Here is a 10647-nt window from a genome sequence, read left to right as displayed (position 1 = left end):
CCAAAGACTGTTGTAATCATGCATTATGGGCAAATACCCTATAACGTCCACCCATACGCAGCACAGTCACCTGCAGTTAGTGCTCCCATTGAACCATATGAATCAGAGCCAAACATCAAGCCATGACCTCTAAGGTTCTAGGCCATCCCTTGTGCTGCCATGAAAAATTGGACCTTCTTTGATCCAGACAGAACCATCCTTTTTCCACTGGGAACATATTGCTGCATTTATTTTCAAAACTGAAAGTACATTTTTGAAATAAAGATTTATTTTCTCATGGAATTATGAAGGTTTTACACAGATATGATGGAAAGTCTTAGGATATAGAACTCTCCTTCAGGTTCTTAATGGTGTCAGTCTTCTGCCCTCATATCTTGCCAGGAACAACCCTAGGAAATGTCCCCAGTAACCTCCTAATTACTGCATTCAATCACTTGTTTTCAGCCCTCACACTGCTTGACTTCATAATGCCATTTGACACTATTGACCCCTCCCCATGTCTCAAAAATCAGCTCTCTCTTAAGAGATAGAACCTCTGCTATTTTCTCCAACTTCACAGTCTCCTTTGCTCTCTCCTCTGGCTCTGACCATCCTTTAATCATTGGTCATTCTCCAGGCTCTCTCCTTGGCTTTTTGCTGTCATGCTATACCTTCTGTGGGTGATCCCATTTCCTGTCAAGGCTTCAGTTATATGTTAATGATTTCCAAATCTGTATCTCCAGCCTCGACTTCTTTTCTGAGCTCCAGACCTGTGTATCCAACGACTGGGCACCTCAAGTTCAACGTGTCCAAACAAATCTCATTGCTTATATTGTCTACCTCAGTGAAAGTACCATCAGCCTAGATTTGTTGCCCCATTTCACCCCTCACCTCTAATCTACATGTTCTCTTTCTCTTAAATGACCCTTTCTCTTTGTACTCACTAGCTTTACCCTAGTTGGAGGCTTTACTACACTTTGGACCATTTAAATAGCCTTTTGCCTAGTTTGTCTCTCATTTCATACCGTTCTCCACCTGGCATTCAGAGTGAAAATGTCACAGCATGAAAGTTTTCAGTCACTTTCCATTGCCTACAGGATAAAGTTCGGTTTCCTTAGTAAGCCATTCACGGGGTGGCCTTTCGCACTTTGAACCTCATCTTTTGTTTGCTACACCTCCTCCCCAAAGCTTCAGTCATATCAAACTACTTCTAGATCCCAATGTGTATTATTGTTTTATGCCTTTAGTTCTTTTTCTTTCTGCCTGGAAGGCTTCCCCTTCTCCACCCCCGACTACTTAGAAAAGACTCAGGGCCAGACCTCCTTTCTGAATACGAGGTAAGAAAGGCGGACCTCTGTAAGAGCTCATCCTTGCGGACGTCCCAGCAGACACTCTGTTGGGCAATTGCCCCCTTTTTCATCTGGGCCCTGAGAGAGAGAGAGCTATGGCATGGTGACCCTGGATCCCTGCCAGAAGCTGCAGGGCAAAGACAATTTCTGTGGTGGACTCTTCCGGATGTGTGTCAGTTCCAGGTGAGGCTTTGAGGCTGCCAGGTTCTCAGGCTGGATCTCCTGTGGGCAGGCAGACAGCTTCTCCATGTCCTAGGTGCCAGCATTGTGAAGGTTTCTGCTGAGGGGTTCCAGTTTTCCACAGTTACACAGATAGCTAAACCTACCCTTGTCTTTGGCCTGACTCAAAACAGATGGGTGAATGGGACTGTTCCCATCCCCACTGGCTCCTGGGGTACATTGTGGCTGGCCCACAGTATCCATCATGCAAGAGGCCTCTTTCTCGAAATAACTTATAGGATGATCTCTCTCTCTCTCTCCTCAGCATTTATTCAATCAACCAATATTTATTGACCAAGAACTATACACCAAGCACTCTACTAAATACTGAGGACAGAGCAATATACAAAAAACAGGCAAAAAAAATCAGTGCCTTTTTTGAGCTTACAGTCTAATGTGGGAGACGGACATTAAATACAAAGACATGTAAATATTTCCTTAATAACCGTTGTGAAGGAAACAGTGCAATGAAGGAAAAATGCAGGGTTCTATGAAAGAACTGAGTCTTTGTCAGCCTGGTTGTTGGAGAAATGAAATTCCTCAAGTGAGTACAAAGCAATTGCTTTTCTCTTGAAGTTTTAAGTTTTTCTTCTCTATTTGTATGAGTTTCTTATACGTTAAATCTATTAATCCCTTGTCTACTATATTTGTTGCAATTATTTTCCATGTTAAAAAAATTCTAATTAAATCTAAAAACTCTGACACATTTGAGTATTACAAAATACTCAAATATTTTTTTACAAAATGTAGGTGTCCCCTATTTGAGTTTGTCTCATGTTTTCTCATGACTAGGTTCAGGTTATGCATTTTTGGCACAGTTGTCATAGAAGCGATGCTTCCGACTTTTCATTGCATCCTATCGGGGGCACATGATTTCAATGTATTCTATTACTGATGGTGTTCACTTCCATCACTTGGTTAAGGTTTTCCACTGTGAAATTACTCTTTTTCCCCTTGTTTTATTATTTTGTGGACTCCTTTCTCACCCTGAATGGACTCCAACACCCCACACAAGGCTGCTCACCCATGCATGCCTTCATCACCCAGGAATGGACAACCTTCTCACCCCGTTCAGGCTCTGACAACCCATGCCTGGCCACTCCCATGTGTGGATGCCCTCCTCACCCTCTCTGGGCTCTGACACCCTTTGCCAAGCCTTTCCTCCACACGGATGCCCTCTCTTACCCTGCTCTGGTTCTGACGCTGAGTTTTCCCCCTTCATGGAGGCCACTGTCATTCACTTGGGTTCCAACATCCTATGGCAGGTGCTCACCTCGCAGATGGACACCCTCCATTTGGGCTCGGATGTCCCATTCTGGGTCCTCCCCCTGCATGGACACCTGCCCACGCTGCTTAGATTTTAAACTGCACCTGCTTGGAGTCTGACTCCGCACAGATGCTGGGGCTCTGCAGGGATGCCCTTCTGACAGTGACCTGGCTCTGACTTCTCACTCCAAGCTGCCTTTCCACGCACCTTGCTCCATCCCTCTTAATGGCATGGGGACTGAACTGCTCAGACAGAGAAGAAAAAGGAACAAAAGAGGAAGAAGTAGAGCTCTACCCACTCTGCTACATCCAGAGTCTAAAGCCACGGTCAACCCTCATCAAGATTATCTGGATTATTTCAAAAAGCTCCACCTTTTTAAAGGTACATTTAAATGCCATCTCTTTATGAAGCATTTTCTTTTCTAAAAAAGAATTATTTTATAATTAAGTGTGCCAAGTGCTCAAGTCAGAGAAATGCATAATCTGTAGGTCATTAAGGGGTAGTGGAGAAATGAGGATGAAGAGATAGGTGAGGCCCATGTAAAGCCCATGTGCTTTACATTTTAAAAATATCCCTCTAGCCATTGGGTGGAAGATGGAATAGGGGGTGGGGAGGTCAATTTTGAATGTAGGGAGGTCAGTTAAGGGGTTATTCCAGTAGTCAAGGTGAGAGATGAGCCTGTTCTGGACTGGACTGGTAGCAAGGGAGATGAAGAAAAGCTGATGGGTATAGAATACACGATGGAAGTAAAACTGACAGGACTAGCTGATGGGCTGGGTGTGAGAGGGAAAGAGAAGAATCAAGAATGACCCAGGGGCTTCCCTGGTGGCGCAGTGGTTGGGAGTCCGCCAGCCGGTGCGGGGGACACGGGTTCGTGCCCCGGTCCGGGAGGATCCCACATGCCGCAGAGAGGCTGGGCCTGTGGGCCGTGGCCACTGCGCCTGCGCGTCCGGAGCCTGTGCTCCGCGACGGGAGGGGCCCCAACAGTGAGGGGCCCGCATACCACAAAAAAAAAAAAAAAAGAATGACCCAGGTTTTCAGCTTCAACAACTGGGTAGTGCCAATAACTGAGATGGGAAATCTTGGAAGAGAAATAGGTTGATGTGGGAGGGGGAAATCGAGAATTCTGTTAGGTATCCAAGTGGAGATGCTAACTAGGCAACTGGATATACATTTCTGAAGCTCAGAAGAGAGAGCTCCATCTCAGAAATGTCTCAATCTGAGACACCCCTCCATCCCTAATCACAATCCCCCATCCCTTTACTTGTCTCCTAATCAACATGCTTTTTGGTTTCATCAAGACCTCAATTCCCATCCTCAATCCTCATTCTCCAAGTCTGGCAGCCACCTTCTAGCTTCATTATTTTTCTCTCCGGCCCAAACTCAGCGCTCTGCTTTGTCAAACATTCCAGTTGAATTTGCTCTATTTTGTAACTTCTGTCATATCCGTCTTGCTAATCCTCAATCCTGGACAAATACAGTCATGTTTCTTTTTTTTTCTGTTCCTAGTCCCTCTATGGGTTCATAACCTGGGATCCAAAGATGGGCTTCATGAACCCTCTGACTTGTAATATATATATATATATATATATATATATATATATATATATATATATATATATATATATATATATACATATATGCATTTATTTGAATAGACCATGCATTGTACTTACATTTCCAGAAGTATTTAGGACCTTAAGAAATTTTGAGAACTTTTACATTAAATGATACTGGCAAATATTAAAAACAAGCAACAATAATTAGTCCCATTGTAAATTCATGTTATGGGAGCTCAGCTAGTTCCTTAAAGTCACTTAGTGATACTTTTTACTGTTATTAAAAGTTCAGGGATTAGGGAAATATGAGGGAAAAAAGACTCACAAAATTAAATTTGGGGTTGATTCTTTCACTTACAGATGCTTCTTAAGGCATAGTGGATATTCATCTAGGCAGAGTAGAACAGAAAGAACATGGAATTAGGAGGCCCAAGGTCTAGCTCCATCTCTGCCTAAAACTAGTAGTGTGTCTTTAGGTAAGTCACCTAACTGTTTCTAAGCCTCAGTTTCCTCATCTGTAAATAGAGATGATAGTATCTCCCAAAGTTTTTTAAGGGTCAAAAATTGTAACAAACATATGTGAAAGTGTTTTGTACATACCTAAACTACAGACCCCATGTTGCTAAGGAGAAATGGCTGAATTCTCAAAAGTGTGGCATTTCTTTTCCTGAGACGAATTGAGAAAAAGGGTCAACAGGGCAAAGTCCTGGAAGCAATACGAAGTGGACAGAGAATTCATAATTAGCAATTGATTCAACATGTTTTGCTGTAAACATACTCCTGGAAATATTTTGAAAATCTTCAGCTGTTAATCTCCAGGCACTGAGCTGGGCCAAACAGGGAGGGGACTTGGGTGGAATGATGAAATCCAGGATGTGTCTTTTTGGCCCCCCCTCACCCATCCCCAGCCCCACACTCCACGCCTGTACCCAGTGTCTCCTGCTGGCAAAGTCAGAAAGTATCTCACCCTGCAGCAATGTGGGAGCATGGAACAGCCTGAAGGCAGAGAGGGGCTGAAAGCAGGCAAGCAATCCTTCCTGGCAATTCCCCTGCCCTTGGCCTCTTGCCAAAAAGAAGTCATGTGTCCACCTGGCTCTCTCTCCCTTCCTGTCAATTTCCTTTCTACCAGGGAGCTTTGCAGTTTCTTAAGGAACTCTCGAAGACCTATAATTTTTCCAGACCCCAGTGAAAGAATTTTTCATAGTGTCATTCTAGGCACTGTGACCAGCAGTGTGTAGAAGCAATGCCTCCTCAGCACATTAAAAATCCAGCTCAATATTTGCTTTCCAGTCTTCCTGATCTGAAGATTAGCCTTGGTGACAGAAAAGAGAGCTACAAGCCTTGAACGTTCTAGTCAAACATTCTCTTCCCAGAATCATGAGTCACCAGGGTGGTTGGCTTAGCTAATAAATAAATATTGAAGCACTGGCTTCTTGTTGAATCCTTGTAGTTAATAATTCTTCAAAAATAGATAATCCTCAGTAGTGTCACATAGCAAATATACTTGAGATCATGGTATAGTGCAGTGGTGCTCCATGTAGGGTGTGCACTGGAATCTGTTGAGGGAGGGGATTATTGGAATCAACTAGGACCCAACTCCAGGGAGTATGATTCATTTGCTCAGAGGGTAAGTGATGGGTGGGGTGGGCAGGGCATTAGTATAGTCTAAAAACTCTCCAGGTGAAACAGTCTAGCAGTTTCTTAAATGATTAAATATAGAGTTGCCATATGACCAGCGATTCCACTCTCAGGCATATACCCAAGAGTAGTGAAAACATATATCCACACAAACACTTGTACATGAATGGTTTATAGCAGCACTATTCATAAAAGCCAAAAGGTGAAAACAACCCAATGCCAATCAATGGATGAAGAGATAAACAAAATGTGGTATAGCCATAAAATGGAATATTATTCAGCCACAAAAAAGGAATGGAGGACGAATATAGGCTACAACCTGGATGAAACTTGAAAACATTATGCTAAGTGACAGAAGCCAGTCACAAAGGTCCAAATATTCTATGATTCCATTCATATGAAAGTCCAGCACAGGGAAACCTATAAAGACAGCAGGTAGCTTAGTGGCTGCTTAGGGCTGGGGGTGGAGGATGGAGGAATAGCAGGGTGATAGCTAATGAGTATGGGATTTCTTTTTGAGGTAATGAAGATGTTCTAAAATTGACTTGGGTCAGGTTTGCACGTATATGTGAATATATTAAAGTCATTGAAATGAGTGAATTGTACGGTGTGAATTATATCTCAGTAAAGTTGTTTAAAAGAGAGAGAGAGAAAATAAAATACTGCCCGGGTGATTTTAATGTGCTGCTGAGGCTGAGAACCACTGGTGTAGTTGAAGGAGCATGCAATTGAAGTTAGACAGACCGGAACAAAATGACTGTGTCGTTAGGTGACCCAGCTGTGGTTCTCTGAGCTTCATTTTCCTCATCTGGAGAATGAGGATAATAATTTCTGTCTCATAGGCTTGGAAGGAGGATTTAGTGTGGAAAACAAATGAAAGTATGTATGTGTAGCATCTGACACTTAGCAAGCCAGCACTCTATTAAAGGAAGCTATTGCCATCATTGGTTTTCTTTTCTGCCTGAAGGCTCAGAAGGACAGCATTAGAAATATCAGTTCTCACTGCACAAGCTGGGGGAAGGCAAACTGAAGAGTGGAGGGGACCAAGCCAAATACATTATCTGAATGTAGACTCAATAAATGTCCTCTGTGCTGCTAATAATTTTTTTGGCCCTGTCACAAAGCCCACATTCTTCTGATGAGTAAGACTGCAGTGTCATTGTTCACAAAGGAGATGGGTTGCTTCTTTTTTGCCTTAAGTGTTGATGGAAGACCAACACAGGCCCACAGTGGGATCTACTGACTTTCATAATATATTTGCTGTCAAATCTACCACTGTAGGGAATTCCCTGGCTGTCCAGTGGTTAGGACTCCACGCTTCCACTGCAGGGGGCCCAGGTTTGATCCCTGGTCTGGAAACTAAGATCCTGCAAGCCAAAAAAAAAATCTACCACTGTAATATGTCTCTCAGATCCCCTCACTTACATCCATTTCCACTGTCATTACCTTAGGCCTCTAACACCTCTCGCCTGATGACTGCAACATTCTCCTTAACCGTCTCTAACCCTTTCCCCTCCTACTTCTTCTCCATACCTCAATTCCAGCCATCTTGGTGAAGCACCATTCTGATGGAATTTTTTATTCAAAGACCTTTCAATGGCTTCAAGCCTTTCAAGAGTTGCTGCTATATGACAGTTCTGTTAATAGTATCATCGTCTATGCAGCTGAACTCAGTTCAACAAATCTTTATTGATGGTCTGCTTCGTGATAGGTTGTAGAATAACTAGTAAACAAGACACAGTCCTTTCCCTATCAGAGTTTACTTTCTTGCCAAGGGAGGCAAACAAGCAATTTCGATGTATGTGTAGGAGATAGGCAAAGAAGAAGAGGCAAGGGGCTTCAGAAGGAAGAAAGAGAGTGAGCAAGGGCATGAGAGTATATGCAAGAAACTACAAAGCCACAGGATATTAAAGGGAAAGGTGTGAGGACAGAGTGGGGGAAATAAGGATGGACAAATAGGCAGGGGCCATGTTACCTTAAGAAGTTTGGGCTCAGTCTGATAGTGATAAGGAGCCCTTGGGGAGCTTTTGGCTAGGGGGAGATACAGGATTATATTTGCATTTGTAAAAGATCACTCCGGCTGTTTCGTAAAGGAAAGATTATAGTGGGTCAGGATTGGAGGCAGGGGAAGCTCTATGGAAGCTAGATTATTTATGACTGTCCAATTACCCAAGCTAGAAACTACTTAGTTTCTATTCCCCCTCTTCATCATAACCAATAATCACATCAAGTCCTGTCAGTTCTACCGCCAAAATTGACTTAATCACTCAGCATTTATTGAATCCTTCTATGCATCAAAAGCTGGGCTTGATGACAAAGGATCCATTTCTCTCCTAAGAGAAGCTGATTGTCTTTGGGGGGGGGAGACAGATATGTAAATGGATAAATGTGAAATAATGTGATAAGTACTCACTGGGCGCTGTCAAGGCAGGAAGAGGAAGAGAGAAACAAATGAATGTCTCTGCCTGAGGGCAATGAGACAGAAATCAGGGATCCGTGGAGATGAGGTATGAGTTACGTCCTGAAAGATGAGTAGAATTCTCTAGAGGGAGGAGATTTGGGGAGAGTGTACTGCCCATGATGGGAATAGCTCCTGCAAAGGCATGGAAATGTGAATGAACAGGGCTTATTTGGGAACCAGCAAAAGTTTGGGGTCATGGGGACTGGAGATTAGGTTATGAAAGGAGGCATAGAAAAAGATGAGGTTGGAGAGGTAGACCAAGTTGGAATGTGAACTCCCTTGTTTAGGGCAGTGGATCCTGGAGAGTCATGAGAGAATTTTAAGCTGAAGAATGTGATATGAGCAGATTTGTGACTTGAGTCCCTATCTTAGGCCATATTAATTTATCACCATCTCTTCATTTTTTGAAGACATCCTGATTTTGCCCTATTAGGGCACTTGTTCTTTCTTGTTTATATGATTGCAGTGGTCTAACAGGTCTCCCTGCCCCAGAATCCTCTTCCAATTTATCCTCCACTTTGGCATCCTTCTAAAACACCTATCCATTCCTGCCATTGCCCTGCTGCAGCCTGCCAGTGGCTCCCCATCGCTGCACGGCACGCAAGACCCTTGTAATCCAGCCTGTGCTGCTGTCCAGCCTCATCTGTCATCCCTCCTTCCCATCCTTTTTCCAGCCTGCCCCTTTTGCTATCCTTGTTAACTAGAGGGCTCCCAAGACCACCAGGCACATTTGGGGCTCCACATCTCTTCTCGTTCTCCTCCTACAAAGTCTATCTGAAATGCCCTTACTGCAAACTTCTCCTTAGCTTTCAAGAACCAACTCATAAGGCAAGTTCTTTCGACCTTCCCTTGACCCCCTACAGGGAGAACAAACCCCACTTCCAGTTACGTTCACTCTAAGCATCTTTGCCACAAGCATTTTTTGCCATTTAACTAATTTGCTGTAAGGCAATTTTGCCCTGAAAAATTAAAAACACTGGTTGACAGTTTTTGGTTTGACAGTTTGGTTCCAACTAGTTGAAATGCATTTCCTCCAATTAGTGATGTTATTGATGGCTTTATGGAGCTGACAGATGATGGATGATAATTTGCACCGAGTTAGTTTCTTATTTAAACACACTGTATTGGAGGAGAAAGAGGCCAAGGGCCTCAAAGGCACAGACTTGAACCTGAGTTTCCCATAGAACTTTGGAATGTCTATCAAGGGACACGTGACAACATGCCAAGAACACCCAACAGTGTAGAGGCTTTCACAACACAATACAGAGCTCTGTTTTGTTTTGTTTTTGTTTTTAATATTTATTTACTTATTTGGCTGCGCCAGGTCTTAGCTGTGGCACGCAGGATCTTCGTTGCAGCACGTGGTATCTTTAGTTGCAGCATGCGAACTCTTAGTTGCAGCATGTGGGATCCAGTTCCCTGACCAGGGATCGAATCCAGGCTCCCAGAATTGGGAGCACGGAGTCTTAGCCACTGGACCACCAGGGAAGTCCCCAGAGCTCTGTTATGGATATGCAACCTAGCATTTGAAAATTGATACCTCTCTTAATGAAGGAAGACATTTTAGCAAAAAAGAAAAAGTTCAATGCCAAACGAGGAGAGGAATCCACAAGTTAGAAAAAAGGAAAAAATACTATGAACAGAAGACTTGGAAGATAAGTACTTAACGTACAACCCACAAAATAAAATCAGTTATTTTTGTAGCATTGCCGTGAATCTACACACATTTAAAATGCTTTCTTGTATTTTGCAATAGTCTTTTAAATTTTATTCATTTTCATGCTTTATTATGTTGTCTTTAATGTCCCTCTTTTATTTTTCATTATTTTATCTTTTAGGGCAAAACTGCTTACAGCCAATTAGTTATGTGGTGAAAATGTGGTCCTTTTAATTCTGTTATTTATTTTTCATGTTTCATTATGTCCTTCTCAATGCCCCTCTTTTATTTTTCGTTATTTTATCTTTTATGGCAAAATTATCTTACGGCCAGTTAGTTATGCAACAAAAATGTTTGTGGCAAAAATTCTTATGGCAAAGATGCTCATGATGAAAATATTGGATACACAAATCCTTTCCCTTCTCTGGGCTCCCTGGCATCTGGTACATGCTGATATTAGAGCATACAGCATATTGCCTCATAATTATTGCTCGTAGGGCTGTCTCCCAGGCTGGAAT

The sequence above is a fragment of the Delphinus delphis genome, chromosome X, assembly GCF_949987515.2.
Source record: "Delphinus delphis chromosome X, mDelDel1.2, whole genome shotgun sequence".
Classification (NCBI taxonomy): Eukaryota; Metazoa; Chordata; class Mammalia; order Artiodactyla; family Delphinidae; genus Delphinus; species Delphinus delphis.
This window is presented reverse-complemented; position numbering follows the sequence as displayed.